Source organism: Trachemys scripta, chromosome 6 (genome assembly GCF_013100865.1).
Source record: "Trachemys scripta elegans isolate TJP31775 chromosome 6, CAS_Tse_1.0, whole genome shotgun sequence".
NCBI classification, from domain to species: Eukaryota; Metazoa; Chordata; order Testudines; family Emydidae; genus Trachemys; species Trachemys scripta.
In genome coordinates, this window is record NC_048303.1 from 35,685,147 (window position 1) to 35,705,731 (window position 20,585).

At 42.3% G+C, this 20,585-nt stretch overlaps 1 protein-coding gene across 2 annotated transcripts in view; it reads left to right on the top strand.

The window, feature by feature from the left end:
* Window positions 1-20,585, top strand: part of ZSWIM6 (zinc finger SWIM-type containing 6) — a 167,701-nt gene that overhangs the window by 19,184 nt on the left and 127,932 nt on the right. The window contains exon 1 of one of the 2 annotated variants that reach the window (XM_034773052.1): window positions 15,575-15,667. The exons of the other annotated variant lie outside the window; for it this stretch is intronic. The gene's annotated coding sequence lies outside the window, so the exon portion shown is untranslated. Of the gene's footprint in view, window positions 1-15,574; window positions 15,668-20,585 lie in introns of those variants that run through there. 2 annotated transcript variants of the gene reach the window in all.

The window sequence follows — 20,585 nt, forward strand, 5'->3', positions numbered from 1 at the left end:
CAGCCGCTCTGCTCCAGCGGCTGGGGTCTGGAGGCAAGGGGGCTGCCCGAAGCCGGAGCACTCAGGCAGCTCGGCTCTTAAACAGAGCTGAAGAGTCAGGGGAGGAGCACAGCAGCCGGAGCCCGGGAGGGGAAGTGCCCGGCCGGGGGCGCAGGGTCCGGAGGCATGGGGGCTGCCCGAAGCCCGAGTGCTACCGGCTTCATGGTTTGTCAGGCAGCCTCCAGACCCTGCACCCCCGGCTGGGCACTTCCCCTCCTGGGCTCCAGCTACGCTGGGGAAGCACCGGCCAAGGGCGCAGGGTCTAGGGACTGCCCGGCAAACCGTGAAGCCGGTAGCGCTGGGGCAGCCCTTTTTGCGTGGCTGGGAGGGGGAGTTAGGGTGGGGACTTTGGGGAAGGGGCGGAGTTGGGGCGGGGCCGGGGGGGTGCGAAAGGGGTGGGGCCAGGACCCCATGGAGTGTCCTCTTTTTTTCTATTTTTTTAAATATGGTAACCCTACCTTACTGTCTCATGTGGAGCCAATTTCAGGGTGTCCACCTCTCCCCCTATGCCTAGAGTCAATTTGAGCTGCTTATTGTTTTGTTTCTCATACATGCATTGAGAGGTGGCTTTGGGTTCATGTCCCTTCCCCCGTCCCACTTTGCCAATGCTTGTGTTGTTAGAGCTGTTATAACAGACAGACAGTTCTTATGCACAGAACTGGTTTGGTCAAGGGTTTTCCTTCTTCCATGAGCAGATAGCACCATGCAAGCTGTTGGACAGTTTGCACTTCCAGTAGACCTAATACAGGACAGCAGAGAGGCAGTTTTAGAGCTCTATTATGTGCTCTTGATAATTGTGATACTAATGCTCAAGGTTGTTGACTCGCTTGAGTCCCATGTACTGATAGCTGGTGCTCTCATGAATATGGTTGTGGGCTTCCATTAGCTCCAGCTATACATGTCAGCAGTTCTGAGCCTGTTGTAGTGGCACGAAGGTGGTGTATTGATCAAGGAATGGGACTAATACGTAAGGTCTTTGTAGCCTATAAATATATCATAAGTTTAAAATATCAGCCTGATACTTTTTCCTGTTGAGACTTATAATGTTAGGTTATAAACTATTAGGCAGCCTCAGTGTGCTATAAGTCTTTGCTTTGAGAGAAGTTGAAACTGTTCCAATTATTCATATGACCTCTAGTTTCTCTCCGCTTCCCCCTTTTTCTGGGGAGGGGGCACATTCTTCAGAGAACAAGCTCAGTAGTTTAAAGAAATATGCTGATATGGCAACAAAACATGGTCAGAACACTCTCTTTTGAACTCAGATCTGTTAGGCCTCAGCAGTCCATTCTAGCAAACTTGCTCCCTGCTATCTATCATTAAGTGAACTTTTCACCATAATGACAGTGAAACAGGCATCTCAAAATAAATTTATTCCACTTAGAAATATTTTAGCCATGAATATGTTTAAATTAATAACTGATTCCATCTATGAACTGTGTTGTGCCTGACTGTAACTTTTGACAGAGAAGATATTGCTGTGTTATTAAACCTGTATTTTCAAGAATTTCTTTTTTGACCCTCCTTTTCAAACTTGGGTCCCTAAATACGGATTTAGGGGGTCCAAAATGAGGCACTAATCACTCCAGGGTTCTTCCTTTGTCCTTTCCAGAAGTCTGTTCACAGCTCCTGGGCCAGATAGAACAGGTTATTCTCTGCAGTTCCCTCTTCAGAACTAGAGTACTTTAGAAGAGGGTGAAAAGGTGATGTAGACCCAAAGGATCAGATTCTGAGGCTATGCCTACACTACAGCCAGGATCAACGCTGAGATAGATCCACCAGCAGTCGATTTTTAGTGGTTCTAGTGAAGACCTGCCAAATAGACGACAGATCGCTCTCCAGTCGATCCCTGTACTCTACCCCCGACGAAAAGAGTAAGGTAAGTCGACAGGAGAGTTTTTCCCATCGATCTTCCCCTTCCCCCCCCCCCCCCCCCATGATGTAGACCATGCGGTAACTTGACCTAAGGTACGTTGACTCGAGCTACGTTATTCATGTAGCTGAAGTTGCATAGCATAGGTCGACTTACCTCGGTACTGTAGACATAGCCTTAGAGTGACTGACTTAAAGTGCCTTGAGAAGGCCAATGGAGAAGTCCCTTTGTGCTTAGGAATTTGGTGGCAGAGGCAGCTCTGTTGCTTCCTGCATTGACCACCTCCCCATCCCTGGTGTCAGGGTAAGGAATGGCTTTATCTGCCTTCTGTGGATGGGCCAGGGATGGGATAGTTAGGGTGGAGACCATGGCAGTGGATGTCTGCTACTCCTGATCCTCCACTGATGTAACTTAGCAGTGCGCATATGAGCCCTAGCTTTTGTGGTGGGGCCAGGGCTGACGGGGGGAAGCTGGTACAAATTATCGGGGCCTGGCTTCCCTGGCCTCCCTCCCTCCCCGCCCTCCTCTCGTTGCCTTACCGGGGCCCAGTGGTCTGGAAGGGGCCCAGGGCCCAGCTTTCCCCCTGCTCTCAGCGGCCCTGTTTAGCTGGTCTGCCCTTGCTGGGGGGCCCGAAAATTTTTTTTCACCGGGGCCCGAACCCGCTCTCGGCAGCCCTGGGTGGGGCCAGCTGGCTCTGAATAGAGAAGCCATAGCAGGCTCCCTGTGGGCCCTCCCTCTTTTGCTCCCTGAGCAGAGCTTGGATGGAATGGAGAGCCAAGCCCAAAATTCTTAGGACTTCCTAGTGTCCTCTGCCACCTCTCTGTCCTCAGAGTGTGTGCTCTCTATTACAGATAATCATGCCACTTCCCAGTTCCTCAAGGCCATTCAGCTTTCTTTTAAGTCCCCAAAAGATAAAATACACTATTGCCCATTTTGAAACTGGAGTGAATTAATCAATTTGTGGAGTATCAAAAGTTGGAGTTCCTGTGTTTAGTGGACACGGTCTGCTTTACAAATCTCAGACACACCAATGCACATCAAGTTCCTCTGCTCATCAGAAATGCCTTAGATTCACAACTGACAATTGCAACTTCTGGTAGAGATCTCTAACACTTGCATTGCCCTTGAACTCTCACAATTACTATGGCCATGCTAGCAGTAGCCTTCAGGGATAAGACTCTGGGTCATCTCAATATGTAGTCTTTTCAGGAAGCAGCCAGTGTAGTCAATGTCCTTGTGGATGATGATAATGGTGACTTGGAACAAAAGCTGGCTGACTAGTTCTCCCTCCTCCCTTCCCCTTAAGATGCCTTCCTTTTGGAGTAGACATAGCATGAGCAAGGAAAGTGTTTATCTCCACATAGTATCAGCAAACAGGAATAGCTGATCTAGATCCATAACTACCTCTAAACCAAGGCTTTTACCTGTACAACTACATCTGCAAAAATCACATAACTGGTATTTATACTGGTAAATATTTTAAGAATAAGCCAGCTCATAGAAGTCCTCTGTCTAGTGCATGGGTCATAAGGGAATTAAATATTATAGGAGCAGGGAAGGGGTATGTATAATTCTTTGACATCATAGCATGTGCCTAGTATGCTGCTTTGCCTCAAAGCAAATAACCAGTAAGTCTAGTTATTAATCACACTCTTAATGCCAAGCACTGGAGGCTTTGTGCCACCAGCATGCTCACTACCTGTGGTTTACTCTACTTGTAGGTAGTAATTTTTTGTAACATTTGAATTGTGTGGGGGCGGGGGCATGTGGGGCGGGCGAGCATATTCCCTTCCGGCTCATGTGAACTTCTCACATGAACCTATAGAAATGGTTCTCCTTGTTCTTTCAAATTACCTGGATAGTTCTGGGGAAGAAACTGGGGAGTCAGACTATATCAACCACTGCAGAAGGACTGGCATTTGAGTTGGGTGGTGTTGTATGGGACGCACTCATTTCTTCAGTATACCATGTGTTTTCACCTGGAGTCTCCTGGGTTTCTTCAAAAGCTATAAGCTTTTGTTTAGTCTGAAAACACAAATACCAATTATTTGCCTTGTTTAATTTCCAAACATTTCCCATTTCTGGTGGTGGAAGGGAGAACACAATACGTTGTTTTCAGACTGTTCTAATGATTCCTCAATGCTTGCCTTCCCTCCACAGAAACTTTTCAACTGAAATCTTTGCAGAAAGCCTCTCCTCTTCTGGCTAGTGGCAAGCTTCCCTTTTTTACTTTTGGGAATTGTTCCTCCCTCCGTTTGGAATATGGCATTGTTAACTAAATTTAAATCCAGATCATGAGATCTATTACCATACAATAGAATGGGTGAAAAACACTAGTGTTGCATTCCATGCACAGATGCATTTTCTTACTCTACAGAACTTGCAATGGTCAAGGGAAAAATGTACCGAAGATTACTTGAATAACAAAATTTAAAAAAAATGAAATGGCTAAGTGGAAGCCCATGTTTTGGATATCTAGGTACTTATAAGTACAGCAAATAGAGGGAGAATATGTAGCTGTTTTACACTGAGCATGTGGATAATTGATATAAGACAAATCTAGAATGGAATAATCTCTCGTCCCAACGTGTAAGATTCTTTTTATACTTGTAAGTACAAATATGGTCTCTTCCTATAGGATATTACTGAAACTTAAGCATACCCACACCAAGTAGAAGATTTTTTCCCCCTAATTTTCTTCCTTAGAGTCCACTTTTGCTTTGAAATATGACCAGATAAAAATGGGCGTCACTTACTCAGATTTGTTCCATGTATATATTCGTTCACATCTCCTTAATAAAATAAATGTTCACAACTTTGTTTTTCCTGTTAACCCTGCAGGACATAGTTCAGAGTTAGCTGGATTCTCTTCATCCTTGTGCATCAACAGAACTGTTCATTAAGTTGTGATCAGTTGTTCCTCTGCAATCTCACTGAATGCAGTAGGGTTACACAGGTCTAACAGAGGCATTACTTGGCTTTCAGGATCTCTATTACTACAAGTAATACGTGGGAAGGAAACAACTCAGCATGACTTGTAGATCTCAGGCTGAGTTTGAAAAGTTGGTAATTACAAAGCAATAAGATTTTTCTAAACTGAGCACTTGATGTGAACTTCGTTGAGACTCTAAAAATGGCATTTTGGGGCTCTACTTTTATAGCTATTTTTCAAAATAGAACAGTGCTTGAACAAAATGTTGTATATTGGGCATTGCATGCTATGACGTGTTTCTGTAATACATGCTTGGTAGAAAGAAGAATAGAATAAAGCAGATACATGTAAAATATTAGAACGTAAAAAGGGGTGTGATCCAATTCAGATAAATGCAAGCAATACAGAACCAAGCTTTACTGAAGGCTGGGTGGGGGTGGAGTGCATTAGGAGCCTGACTTCCCACTTCCATCTTGTGCAAGACCCTGTCACAGTTGAAGTTTTTGCCCATGAGGAGCACAGCATCTGCTCTGTGATGCACCAAGGGAGGGGTGTGGAGGAGGCATAGCTGTGGCATTGCACTAGCCTGCGTGGCATTGCACTAGCATTGTGCACCCGGGCACTTGTAATGTGGGAGGTTAGAGCTCCTGACTGGCTCCCTTACCATATGTGTGTGGTGCAATCTGGCACTAAGTAAGCTTGGTTGGGTTGCTCACACTTGCTGGAACCCTCCCTTAGCTCCCCATACAGCAGGGGTCAGCAACCTTTCATAAGTGGTGTGCCGAGTCTTCATTTATTTACTGTAATTTAAGGTTTTGCATGCCAGTAATACATTTTAACATTTTTAGAAGGTCTCTTTCTATAAGTCTGTAATATATAACTAAACTATTGTTGTATGTAAAGTAAATAAGGTTTTTAAAATGTTTAAGAAGCTTCATTTAAAATTAAATTAAAATGCAGAGCCCCCCGGCGGGTGGTCAGGACCCGGGCAGTGTGAGTGCCACTGAAAATCAGCTCACGTGCAGCCTTTGGCACACGTGCCATAGGTTGCCTATCCCTGCCATAAAGTATTGTCACTCTGCATCAACTCCTTCACAGGCCTGTGTGAGAAACTTACAGATCTATCCCCTAACACACAACTGTGGTTGGAGTTTGCCAGTGTATCTTTTTCTTTCCATCTTCTGCTTCTGGGGAGCTTGAATCATCATCAGCCCCAATGGAATGGTTTAGTTTCTTTTTCTGTGAAGGGTGTAGCTGTATATGCTACTGTGTTCTTGGTTTCTATACCAAGTGTTTCTTGTTTTGGTGAGAGTAAAGCTCTTTAGCCCATTATCTATCTTGCTTCATCACTCACTGCACAGAGTTGGCTGGCTGGTCTACGAAGTTATCTGGCTCTTCCTGTAAAAACATATTTTAGGATTATTACATCTGTTTGACATTATCAAATATGTGTATGGCACCTACTAGGACTTATTTAAGGCTGGCTGTTTAAAGGAACACCAACTTGAAATCTTCTATTTAAAGACAATAAAAGTAGCTTCAGATACATCATCTGCCCTCTGGTTCTCCTGCCAGTTTGTGAAGTTTCACAATCACATCTTATTTTTTCCTTCTTCTTTGCTATGTTGAAGACAAATATTCAGGGGAAACTGTCTCACTGTACAGGGGAGAACAATAAAATTAACTATATGCAAAGTACCGTGATACATGACTTCAGTAATCTTGGTTGTTTGCAAGAACAGGTAAAAACAACTTCAAATAGGCTTTTTTAAAGTTGACAGTATCGCTGTTCCTCAATCAAGCTTCAGACTTAGTTATCCCAGTCCTGTGACAGGAAGGGTGAAAAGCTCCCAGATCAAGTAACCCACAAGGACTGATAAATTGAGCAGACAGATTTTTTTGCCTCATGTAACTATTAAATGACTATTTACCATTTGTTTAGTTTCTGGCATCTGACAGTTTAACAAATTACTGATATTATCCTATTAGCATTAACCCCTGTGACGCTGGTTGACTTCTGGGCTCAGAGTTCCTTTCAGATGCCATATTGTTGGGATAGCAGATCTGGTTCATCCAGTGCTCGTTCTCTTGCTCTTTTATTTTTATATAAGCACTTTAAAAAAATTGTGCAAACTTATTTTGAGATTAGAGCAGAGAACTGTGGTAAATTCTCTACTAGGTGACACCAGTCATATAGGATTTTTCATGCCTTCTGAATTAAGTCTTTACAGCAGATGCTTAGCTAAGAACTTCCAAGAGACTTAAGGTTAGTCTGCTCCACCATCCTTGCTAGAGCTCAGCAACCTCTTTGGGGTGTCCCTGGGAAGATAACTTCTGAGCATTGTCTGTACCGGTATAACAGTCACAAATTCAGCAACTTAGAAAAACTTGCTTTTGTGTAATTTGGACGCCACCTGGCATTAGATAACCAAATAATACATTTGGACTTGGTCACGAGGATGACAGAAGACAAAAGGCTGATGCAGGCAGGTGGTCAGTCCCTTCCACCTAACAGAAGTGGTTAAAAAACACTGTTCTAAATATGTGGTGGTGATGTGGGGGGCTCTGCATTTTAATTTAATTTTAAATGAAGCTTCTTAAACATTTTAAAAACCTTATTTACTTTTACATACAACAATAGTTTAGTTATATATTACAGACTTATAGAAAGAGACCTCCTAAAAACATTAAAATCTATTACTGGCATGCAAAACCTTAAATTACAGTAAATAAATGAAGACTCGGCACCCCACTTCTGAAAGGTTGCTGACCCCTGCTTTATGGGGAGCTCAGGGAGGGCTCCAGCAAGTGTGAGCAACCCAACCAAGCTTACTTAGTGCCAGATTGCACCACACACGTAATGGTGCAATGGTGTGTCTCTTATTTGGGTGACTTATGCTACATCACCAGAATCAGCCTCTGCTTCAAAGAATGTTTCTGAGCCATCATTTGGGAGTGAGGTCCCTTTTTCTGAGCAAAAAGGGCCTATGAAAGAAAGTATTAATTGCACCCAGTCAGCCGCCTTCTATTTTCTTTCCATGCAGTAACAATAAGAGGAAAAGACCTGCTTAATCATGAAAAGGTAACTGAAAGTATACTAGGGAAAGCCAGAGGACCAGACTTGGAAGAGGGCGTGAAATATCTTGTTGAATTTGAAAGTGTTGCCTCTTGAAAGCAGAAAGGAATACACCATCTGCACTAAAGATAACCAAATCACAAATGTGTATTAAATCCTTCAAACTAAAGGTTTGAAAAGCATTCCTGACAGCTTAGCAGGAATTATTTACAAGATGTTAGGAAGTACCTTTCCCCCCCATTTCCCAAAATTACATTGAGTAATTGCCCACACAACAGGCTTCATTGAATTACCAGTGGGATTTTGAAGATGTACGCAGTGCTAGCAGAAATAATTAGTGACAAACCTAAATCTTGATGTTATGATGAGTATAATTTCTTTGTAAACAACTAGAAAAACTGAACGAACTGCAAAAAACACAAAAATGTGATAGTCTTACCCATAGGCAACTTTGACTGAACTGCAAGCAGCGTGATGTTGAATTTTAACGAACTAAAAATCTCATAAATTTAGAATTGTACCTAAATTGACAGACTGTCTTAAAGATTGAGGAACATGCAAACGATTAAAAGGAATCTGCTTATTCTGACTTGACATTTAACCATTCCACTCAAAACATTGCATTCCTAACACATTACATTCCTTGACCATACTCCTAATACGTTTAAAGTTATAAAAGCCCCTTATTTTCTGCTTAATCATTCAAAATTGGTGCACATCTACTCAGTGCTGTAGATTTGTGTAAAACGCTAAGTAGGCTGGGACTCAGAGTGGGAACAAGACTGCTAAGACGACCTTCATTAACCCCTATGTGCCAATGAGTCCTTCAGTGCTCTCCCTGCCAATATTCTTGCATTTCACATTAGCACTTATCAGCAGGGATCCTGTTTTTTGGCACCAAAGGGTTAATTAGTTTGACTATCATGCCTGTTTGAGAGCCTTCAAACTGAGTCCATGTATAGGTGTGGAAGATGAAAACCTTTTAAATTGTGTTTTGGAGAAATCTTTCACAATAAATGCAAGAACATGCTGCCTGCTCTAATTTTCAGGCAGCAGTAATGAATTTTCCATACATCTCAGCTGTTTACCATAGGAACAGCTGACAAAAGTTCATGAGGCTTTCAGAGGTAAGGTGAGCTGGTCTTTGGGTGGAACAAAGGCCTTTGGTGCAGAAAAACTGCTGCATGTTTTTTTTAAAGGCACACAAATGTCAAGGCAGCTGGCAGCATGAGTGTTGCAAATCAGAAATATATCAGGAAACGTCAGTTTCCAAAGTATGTTTTGGCTTTTAAGTGCAGGGAATTATTTTTCCCTCTTTAAAAATAACATGGCTATGATGGGGTTTTAGTGTTTCAGAACTCCATAATGCACCTAGAACTCTCAGTTCAAAGTCAGTGATGCTGCCACCTTTTTAGTTTTGTTTTTTGTTTTAAACTGGATTAAAGAAGGATGTTCCAACCATCACTATATAGTGCCTGTCACATTTCCCTCAAAATATGCACTTTGTTTTGGAAACAAGCTTTCCTTTGGAAACAAGCTTTCAGGATAATCAATGCCTCATGCTTGTGAGCCCATATTTTTATTTGCTTGCTTCTTTTTAATACCCCTTCTTTTTCTCTTCACAGCCATGGTACATAATACTTTACACAGCTTTACTAGCACTTTTCTTCTGCTTAGACAACCTGAAAAAGATACCGTCTCCATTTTCTAGGACCATATTTTTTTTCTTTGCTTAAATGAGTGGTTGCTCTGTGTATCTGAATCGTTTTCATCTTGACAGCTTTAAAAGGTATGGCACTCTTTTTTTTTTGTTTGTTTTTTTCCCGACCCACATCTTGAGAGATAACCATAGTACTCAAAAACAGCAAAACTCTAAGGAGAAATGTATGTTTTGCTCAAAATTACAGAACTTAATGTTTTCATTTGATCATTTAACTTTAGGGGAAAAAAATTTCCGTTTGGAGGGGGAAGAACGCTTACCAGGGCAAGGGAACTTAGTAGCAGTTCTCTGAAGTGTAGGAAACCCTAATACAACAGCATTATGCTATTACATGAGAACCAGTAAGCAGTATTATTTCACTGTCCTATCTAAAAGATTTGTAGAAAGTGAACTTTGCACAAATAGTGCAAGGCACCATTTAAAAACTCTACTTGTTCACTTGCCCAAAGTGAGTAACTTTATTTTGGCTGACAAAGCATTTCTTTCTTTCATTATAACCATCATAGTAAAAGGTGAGCAACTAGACTTTAAGGGTGTGTTTTTTTTTTTTTGTTTTTTTTGTTTTTTTGGTAATATACAATAGTTGTATACTAGAAGTTACCTGTCTAACGGACTTAATCTAGACAGTGTCCTTTTAACATGTACCATTGAATACCTGGAAGATTTATAGGAAAGGGCTATTTAATTGGCTGACTAGTTTGATTTCAGACCAAATAAGACTTCAGTGGTTAATTTAATATTTCTGAACTTGCTATTAAATGCTACAACATATAGAAATATCATGTTCTAAATCAATTAACATACCCAAAGAAATCTTACTAGAATGTATTATGCTGAAGTATTTTTAAATGTTTTGTATTTGGTTCAGTCCTGAACAGCTGTGGAAAATCTCCCAAAATAATGCAGTGCTACATCAGTGTGTTGCATGAAATAGGCACTAAGCTTAGTTGCAGCAGTCTTTAGCCCTCAGAAATGCTTTTTCAGAGGATAAGATTTAATGTGTTCACTGAACAATAGAAAGCAAACTAAAATTGGTTACAGCTATTTTTTCTAAGCTATCTACATTGCTTTTAAATTTATTCTACTTCGCGATTATTCAGCTATGCCATCCATAAACTGCAAGAAATTGTCATGTTTTAGGATCCTTTTCTTAAAGGGCATAGTGCATGCTTGCAAAGCTGTTGACTTAATAGGTCACTGGCTCATGTACATAAGCTTCTCAAAACACAGTATGCTCAGCATTCAACCTTTGCAATAAAGATAACTAGAAAATTCAAAATGCTGTTTTACACAGGAGGACAAAGTTGAGCTGACTCTAACCTAGAGAGACAAGAATATGAAACTTGTTTGTTTGTTTTTCTTCAATCCGAGGAGAGCTTTGCATGCTGCAGAGCAAACACTTCCTGTACATTACGGATAAGTGAGCCTCTTGGCATTTAAGTGATCCAGAGCAGTATTACCTGAGCTCAGAAAAGAGTTCTGGGATTCCATCTGCTACCAATCTAGGCAGATACTCTTTTCATACAAACATGTCCTCTCAACTCTGGTCTTCAGACTCCTTCAAGTTTTTGCTCTGTCTCTATAAGCTGCTGGGGCATAGGCAGCTTACCTACAGGGCAGAGCAGGACCTTGCTCGGTGGTTGGGATGGCAGTTCAGGTAATGGCAAGTGAAGATCCAGGGATCAGACACCTATCCAAGGGTGAAGCAGGAGTCAGGGTCAAGGGGCCAAGCCAAAGGTCAGAACTACAGTCAGAAATCAAAGCGTAAGCCGGCATGGTAGCCAGGTGTCAAAAAACAGAACAGGGCAGGTACTGCCTGGAGCAGGGGCTTGGAGTGAGGACTGGAGCAGGGGCTTGGAGTGAGGACTGGAGCAGGAAGTGGCAGTGAGAGCAGGGTTAGCACAGCTGCAGGCATAGTACATATTGAGCAGCCACTGTGCTGCTACTATGCTCAAGTAGTAGAGGCTGGGTCCCCTGACCAATCAGGAAGTGCAGTTGTTTGGAAAGGGCTCACTGGGCCCAGATGAGCTTTCTAGGTTGCCTACTGACCATGCTGAGAGCCTGCTGTACCCTGACTGTCCCAGATTCTGCACCAGCACAAAAGAATAAGGAAACAAGTTCACTGTCTACACTGCATTCCCGGTTATAGGATCTTCCTGCGTGATGTGCACATAAAGCCTTGCACACCATGCTGGACAGAAAGAGTGGGAGAAATATCACGATTGTTCTCCAACATTGCTAGCTGAATTAAAAACCGAGACTGCATCATTTTTGAAACGAGAACAGGAACTGCTCTGGGGTGGACTGAGTCTTGAAACGTGAAATGAAAGCTCTACACATCTGAGGGCCCTCCAAAAGCAGCATATTCAGTCCTTGAATAGTCAGTGCCAAACAGAGAGTAGCATATAGTAGGACAAAGTATAGAGCTGAGAGGCTTCTTTATCTCTGCAGATTTGGGGCCTGATTCTGAGTTATATTAAGGCTGCTTTACACCATTTGGCAATGTAAAGGAGCTTTAAAGTCTGCTTGGAGGCCCCTTTGCATTGTCAGAGTGGTGTAAAGCAGTCCTAATGTAAGTGAGAATCAGGCCCTTAGGTGGGTTTTTATCCTAATGAGCTTAACTCATTTTCAGAAGTGACTTAGGCATTTAGTGCCAGATGCAGCTTGGCCGCTAGTGGGATTTTCAAGAGTGCCTAACTCCCATTGAAATCAGTGGAAGAATCCCACTAGGCACTTCTCTGCATCTTTGAGTGCTTAAATACTTCTAAAAATCTGGCCTGAAGTGGCTGTTTTTCTAGAGAGGTAGCTGCTTCTTGAGTAGTGAGCAACAGTGATAGAAATTGCAGGGGGGCAGGGGAGAAAGCAGAAAAAAACCCTTCTTGCCCCCTTCCTCTTGAGCCTCTACCTATATTTGGCCAGGCACTTCCACCTTGATACTCAGTCCTTGCTGGCATCTTAATTAAGTTTTAGGGTTTTTTCCACCATTACAGTTCAGGCCTATTGTCTCCCCTTTAATAAGTGAGTAGGTGATTGCCAGCCTTGTGAGTTTCAACTATTTCCCAGTAATTCTGTTTTTAGGATTCTTAGCCATCAGTCAAGTTGATAGGTTTCCCTGCCAATATTTGTCAAACTGAGATGCCAATACTTGTAAAAGTCTTAGGAGCTAACCCTTTCTTCCTGAAATTTCTGTCAGTTAAAACCTATGAGTTGGAAAATGATGGTAACAAAGGTGCATGTTTGCATGAGGGAAGGAGAGTAAGGCCTTCATAAAAGCATGGGTTTGGTCATTAAACATTCTTCCTTTCTCCAGTTCCCCAGTGCAAAGGAAGACCCAAGTCTTAATGGAGATTAGGCAGGTCATTATCTGTAAGCACTCATGTCTGTGGGAGGTTTATGCCACATATGGTAAGACAAGTCAGCTGTATGTAGGGTTGTAGAATCCTACTGCTGAAAGGAGGTAGCTATAAATAATGGAGGCATGAGACAAAGCTCTTGACACCTTAACTTTTTGGTTGGGAGCTGGGATCATTGAAAAAAATTGCAGAGTACTAGAAGGTGAAAAGGGTTAGTGCATCACAATAGTTAATACGACAATGTTTTATGGGCAGCTACCAAAATAGTATGTGCTACTAGTTGAAATGAGGTTCCTGTGTATATTTCCTCGGGTGACATTTGGCTATCAGCACTGAAAAGCTTAAGTAAACAGAAGCATAGGTAGTAGGTACTACATCAGACCTTGAATTGATTTATACCTGGGCATGAAGCAGTCAACCCCTTAGCACATTCCGTCAGTATAGGAAGCAGCAGTACATCTCCTCAGATGGCCACCATACACACATCCAACCTGTCCTCCACTTGCTACAGCGGCTTCCCATAGAATGCAGAGTCAAATTCAAGGTCTTCATCTTTTTCCTCAAGGTGCTTAGTAGTATAATCCCAGAGTTCCTAAAAGATCACCTAAACATCTGGGCAGAGTACTGTGGTTGAGATCTCTGCTCCTTGGGCAAAATAGAGCAGTCATCTGCAAGGGACACTCCTCCCAACAAGATTCTAAGAACCTCACCAGCTTCAATTTCAAATACAAGGTGCATTACTTTCTTTGTCTCGCACAGCAGACTTGTAATAAACAAATGTTTTAACAAAACAAAACAAAAACCTACAGATGCAACTTCCCCTTTCCCTAGGGAGAAAGGGAAACGAGGTGGGGGGGAAGAATCACACACACAATGCTAGTGATGTCTCTTAATGCATCTCTGGAAGGCACTAAGATACCATGGTAATGACTGCAATCTAAAAACTAAAATAGAACTGAGGCATAAGTGGCAAGGAATTCCAAGTGTTACTAGTTTTGATAGTGTTATATCCAGTTGACACAGTACATATGGCATAGCAGTGCATTGTAAAATAGATGGCTGAATTAACTCTTCTATTTGTCAACAGAGGGTCTGGCGATGTCTTCATACATTACTCACTCTTTTAAAAAATGAGGGGGTGGAGGTGCGTCTCCCCATATTTTGATGTTATAACATTTCATATGACCCCAAAGAGGGCAGTTGGTTCTCTTGATATGGAGACTACAGTAAAGAACATTTTTAGAAATCACTCTATCAATGGAGCGTGTAAATCAGGATGATTAAAATAATTGATCTTAGTGAATAGGTGACCATAATGTTTTTTTTTTATTTAAATCAGATTGAGGCTTTATGAAACTAATTTGAAAATGTGTGCTACTGCAATTTTAGATTAAAATTAATTCTAAATTTATACACTTAAAAAAAAAAAACTACTGGTAGGGTATTACAGTTGAATTTTACACTAGTGTTATAGGGTCAGATTTTACTAAGGTATTAAAGCACCTAAAGTTATAGACAGACATGGAATGGGATTTACAAAAGCTCTTATGCAAGTTAGGCACCTAACTTGCTTAGACGCTTTTGTTAATACCACTAAGAGTCTATTTGTAACTTTAGGTGCCTAAATATCTTTATAGATGTGGCTTCTCGACAAAGAAGAGAATTTAGTTGCTGCTTCAGCAGCTACATAACTTGTTCACAGGAATAGTCACATTGACTTCAATGGAACTGCAAGGATTTGGTATAGTACATGAGCCTGTTTTAAAATGGAATTGGGGACTGCTGTGTTGTACACTACTTTTTTTAAAACGACATTATAGACTGAATTGTTTGGTACTGTAGTATCTGCAGAGAACGTGGTTTTGAGGTTTTTGCGTTAATTATTTAAATAGAAATCTTGTTTCACCTCAAACAGCAATTGTATATGAAGATATTGCCTCATTTTAAAACGGATATTCATCTTCTAAAGCATAAGTGCAGGATCCATTATTCTTGTCTTACTTCGTTAGATGGCCAGCAACTTTAATTAGTTTGTGTTGTTGTTTATTTTGGAGTAACAGTTTAGAAGCATGTGGGTTTTAAAATACTCTTAGTTTAGGGCAAAGGAATGGTTGGTTTTGTGAGTGGAGTACTGTAATCTAGATAGATTAGGGAGCGGGGTGTGTATATGGCCAGTTGTAAAAGGTTTGAGCTTGAACTACCTTTGTGGTAACTAGGGGCTATCTTGTTATATCTGTGAAGCTTTGATTAATAACTTCCCAGAATACACTTTTTTTTTTTTTCATGTCGTAGTTGATGTAGGTATTTAGGTCTAGCCTTTTCAAGCATTCTGCCTGTATACTGTAATTTAATCTATAGATCAGATTTGATTATATAGGTTTTTTAATTCCTATAATCTGAGATTGATTCATTTTCAAAATAAGTGTTTAGATGCATTCTTGTTAGAAATGTCAACTGAATTGCAGTAATCTGTGCAGGACTAGAAGCCAGTTTACATTGTATATAACTGAAGTAACAAAGCAAGCATTTGCAACTACTATGAATTAAATGGCTAATGTCACAGCACAACTTCTGTTTTTAAACAGCTCCTGAAAGGCAGCTCCTGAAAGTGCTGACTGCATTGGGAATACTAAGATATATTGGGGATGGCAAATGATGCAAGTTTCATTATAAGGCTGTGAGTATTGTTTGTTTGTATTACCATAGTTCCTAGAAGCCCTAGTGATGGACCAGGCCCTGTTGTGCTAGGCACTGTACAAACAGAGTAAAAAGATGGTCCCTACCATAAAGAACTTAGTCAAAGTATAAGATAAGAAATAACAGGTGGCTACAGATTGGTCCCTTGTACTCAGTCTATGACACAGTATTTGGTCAGTATGATAAGGAGTGGTCTCTGCACAGCAGCAGCCTAACCATTGTCAAATTTATTATAGGCATCATGGCAAAGGAGAGTTTTGAGGAGGAATTTGAAGGAGGATAATAAGGATGAGGTAGCATTATGCATGTTTATGGGATGCTCCTCTCAAGCATGAGGGGCAGCAGGGGAGAAAGCACAAAGGTGTTAATTTGAAAATGTAACAAATGGATTATGTACTCTGACTCAGTGCTATTCATGCACTGGTCCTTTTTCACTAGAATACTAATCAAGAGTTTTGAACTGAGTTTTGGAGTCTTGTGAAGATCTGTTTACATCACTGAAGACTTGATTGCAATCCCCATGCATTTTCACGTATGACACCTAGAGATAGAGTTAAATGACAGAGGTGAAGACATAGCCTCCATCTATTTGTATTATGAAATCACTTTCTTGGGCTTATTGATGAAAGTGGACTCGAGTTGATTCAATACTCTTTACTGTAAGCCTACATAGATGCTCACCAGGACTTTCAGTGGCATGCAAATGAATCGAAGTATACAGAAAGATGAATCCTATGTTTGAGTTACCTGGTCTGTCTGGAATACTATAGTCTTGGTTACGGGGTTATTGGAATCTTGTTTTGCCTTCAGAAGGGTGCAGCATAACATGTGACAGAGTATTTTTGTCTTATGTTATGAGGAAAGAAGACTTCATGGTAACTTAATATTGGTGTACATAATCATGAAAGAGACTGATAGTTGGTTAAAATACTGTGCTCATCCTGGTGAAGAGTTCAAAAACTAAGGGCCAACCTACACTATTGGGAAAACTTTTTAAATGCATCCTGAAGACCCACTTTTAAACACATGGCATCAAGAAGTGATATTTGCTCACTTACTTTTTTTTCTAAAGGAAATGTTCCCTCATGCTGTGAACATATCTGACTAAGTTTGTAATCTTACTGATGTACAACTATTCTTTCCTTCTCTTCCATGCCCTCGGTTGCTTTGTTGCCTCCTTTGATGCATCTTGTCTAAAACTAGACTGCATGATTTTTTTTTTTTTTTTGAGGGGAATGGGGGGTTGAAACAGGGATATGTATCTGTACTGTCAGGGTCTACCATACTTCATGAATGTCATGGTGGTCATGGAAGCTGTAAATTTGAATTAAGTCCATGAAATGTGTCCAAATTGAGTGGTGGTGTAGTCTAGTGCATGGGGCCACACAGCCACTCAGTTTTGGTGCATCTATTCCCCTATGTCCATTTACAGAGGGGCGGATGTGCCAAACCTGAATAGCTTTGCATCCACATGGGTCAGGTTGTAGCACGTGGAGCAGGGAGCTGGGCCTAGTCCTGCAGGACAAGATGCAACACTACAGGATGAGTACAGAAAAAAATTGGGCATGAGGAATTTGTGTGCTGGTTGATACCAGCAAGATCAAGGCTATTGCCTCTACCTGTTCCCACTTTCCCCTTCCTTACCCCCAGATGAGGAAGAGAGGTCATATTGTTCAAGTCAATACCAGATCTTCTGGAATTGCCTTGTTTGAGGGATGGTTACTAAGAATCCCACAGATTTAAAATGCAGCCTGTGTGGAAAAGGAGGAAGACTCCTGCTTTACTCTAACTATGGAGGAATCAGAGGGAGAAAATATATATGCCTATAGTTAGCATTGGAGACCCAGCCTACCCCTTAATGCGATGGCTCATGAAGCCATACACAGGCAGCCTGGACAGTAGTCAGGAGCTGTTCAACTACAGGCTGAGCAAGTGCAGAGTGGTGGTAGAATGTGCCTTTGGACATTTGAAGGGTCGCTGGCGCACTTTACTGACTCGCTCAGACCTCCGCCAAACCAATATCCCCATTGTTATTGCTACTTGCTGTGTGCTCCACAATCTCTGTGAGAGTAAGGGGGGAGATTGAGGCAAATTGCCTGGCCGCTGATTACACGCAGCCAGACACCAGGGCAATTAGAAGAGCACACCAGGAAGCACTGTGCATCAGAGAAGCTTTGAAAACCAGTTTCATGACTGGCCAGGCTACGGCGTGAAAGTTCTGTTTGTTTCTCCTTGGTGAAAACCCGCCCCCTTGATAGACTCATTCCCTGTAAGCAAACCACCCTCCCCTCTTCGATCACAGCTTGCTTTCAAAGGAAATAGTCACTATTGTTTAAAAATCATCAATTCTTGATTAATTGATTATAAACATAGGGAGAGAACTGACAAGGTAGCCTGGGTGGGGTTTGGGAGGAGGATAGAAGGGAAGGAAAAGGCCACTTCAAAAGTTCAAAATAACAAGCGTTCTTGGGCGTCTGGGTGAGGAGGCTATGGAACATGGTGAGGGGGGAGGCAGGAGCGGCGCCAGGGTTTTTGCCACCTTGGGCAGCAGCGCTCCTCCTCAGAGCATTCGGCAGCGGGGGTCCTTCCGCTCCGCGTCTTCGGGGGGCTTCGGCGGCACCCCCTCCCCCCATCCAATTCTGTGGGATGAACGCTTTACCCCTCCCCCCACCGCGTGGCTGGCATCAGGGAAGATCCCTGCTAGACAAAAGCGAAAAGCTCAGTGCCAATGGCCCCCCCTCCGCTGTCCCCCCCCCCCAACCGCTTGGCTAACTGCAGGGAAGGATTTCTTTTCAGCCACAGGCAAACAGCCCAGTAGGAACGGCCACCTCTGTCCCCTTAATTAAATTCCCATATTTCAACCCGGTTACCATGAACGATATCACTCTCCTGAGGATAACACAGCGAGATAAAGAATGGATGTTGCTTGAATGCCAGCAAACACCGGGACCATACGCTGCCAGGCTTTGCCATGCAATGATACCAGATTACTTGCTACTAGCATGATGTGGTCAAGTGTCCTACCATGGAGGATGGAATAAGGCTGCACTGCCCAGAAACCTTGTGGCAAGGCTTTTGGAGTACCTCCAGGAGAGCTTCATGGAGATGTCCCCAGAGGAGTTCTGCTCCATCCCCAGACACGTTAACAGACTTTTCCAGTAGCTGTACTGGCCGCAAATGCATCCCAAGTCCTCAAGGCAAAGTAATCATTAAAAAACGCTTGCTTTTAAACCATGTTTTATATTGTATATTTATAGAGTTCTTCCATGGCTTCATGGTCTGGGATACCGCGTTGGGAGGGTACTTCAGTCAGGCTGAGAAAAAGATCCTGGCTGTTGGGGAGAACGGAGTGCTGGGTGCTCTCCACAAGCTCGTCCTCATCCTCATCTTCCCCGTCCGTAGAACCCTCAGGCATGGCTGAGAATACCCCCTCCTCGGAATCCACAGTCAGGGGTGGGGTAGTGGTGGTGGCCCCCCCAGAATTGCATGCAGCTCAGTGTAGAAGCAGCATGTCTGCGGCTCTGCCCCAGACCTTCCGTTTGCTTCTTTGGTTTTCTGGTAGGCTTGTCTGAACTCCTTAACTTTCACGCGGCACTGATATGAGTCCCTATTGTGGCCTCTCTCCATCATGCCATTGGAGGTTTTTTCCAAATGTTTTGGCATTTTGTCTTTTGGAGTGTAGTTCACTATATGGGGAGAGGATTCCATGTTAGCAGATCAGATCCAGTACCTCCCATACAGTCCATGCTGGTGCTCTTTTTCGATTCTCGGACTGCATGGTTACCTGTGCTGATGAGCTCTGAGTGGCACCTGTGCTCTCCACGCTGGGCAAACAGGAAATGAAATTCAAAAGTTCGTGGGGCTTTTCCTGTCTACCTGGCCAGTGCATCCGAGTTCAGATTGCTGTCCAGAGAGGTCACAATGGTGCACTGTGGGATAGCTCCCAGAGGCCAATACTGTCGAATTTCATCCATGCTAACCCCATTCGAACCAGCAATGTGGATTTTAGCGCTACTCTCCTCATCGGAGAGGAGTACAGAAATCGATTTTAAGAGCCCTTTATGTCGAAGTAAATGGCTTTGTTGTGTGGAATGGTGCAGTGTTAATTTGATTTAACGCTGCTAAATTCGACCTAAACTCATAGTGTAGACCAGGCCTAAGATGTAGTGAGTTTTCAGTAGGAATTTTTATTTGAATGTGGCTTGGATGTTACAATTTATGTCCCCTGTATTGAGAATAAATGTGATATAAGGTTCTCTTATATAACCTGAGGTAGTGTAATCCTACCACACTCAGTCAGGGAAACACTTTTGAACAATTCTGTCTCAGCAGTCATGTCTGTTAAGGACTTTGTACAAGATTCCCTACAAATCTCCAGTAATGTTGATACTTCAATGTTAGTGAGGAGGGCCTTTTGGCTTAAACCTTTAGGAAATTTTTCTCACTGAAATTCATGGCCCTTCTCTTTGAGTGTTCACCCTTTGGGGATCACCTGGATTGTGTTCTCAAAGACATTTAAGAGAAAACTTATTCTGGGTTGGATCTGTTTCTTCATCACAATCCTACAAGGCTGATTCCATTAATTCTGTGTCTTTGACCAGATTTCTCCATCAGGAAGCTTCCAGTCAAGCACTCATAGCCAAATTCACGTATTAGTCTGCTTTGAACCTTGTCCAAAGCTCTTCATAGCAAATGTTTGCCCGCTCACTAAGAGAGGACTAAATAGAACACTTTGGAGCCTCAGCATTGCTTTCATCAGCTAGAATAATCACTGCTAAGTGACAGGAAAACACACAAACTTAACTTGTGGGCAAAAAAACCCTTTGTACATCACAATACAAACCAGGCACCCTCTGCCCAGTGACATCACTGCAAGCATATTCATCGAGAGTTAGAAC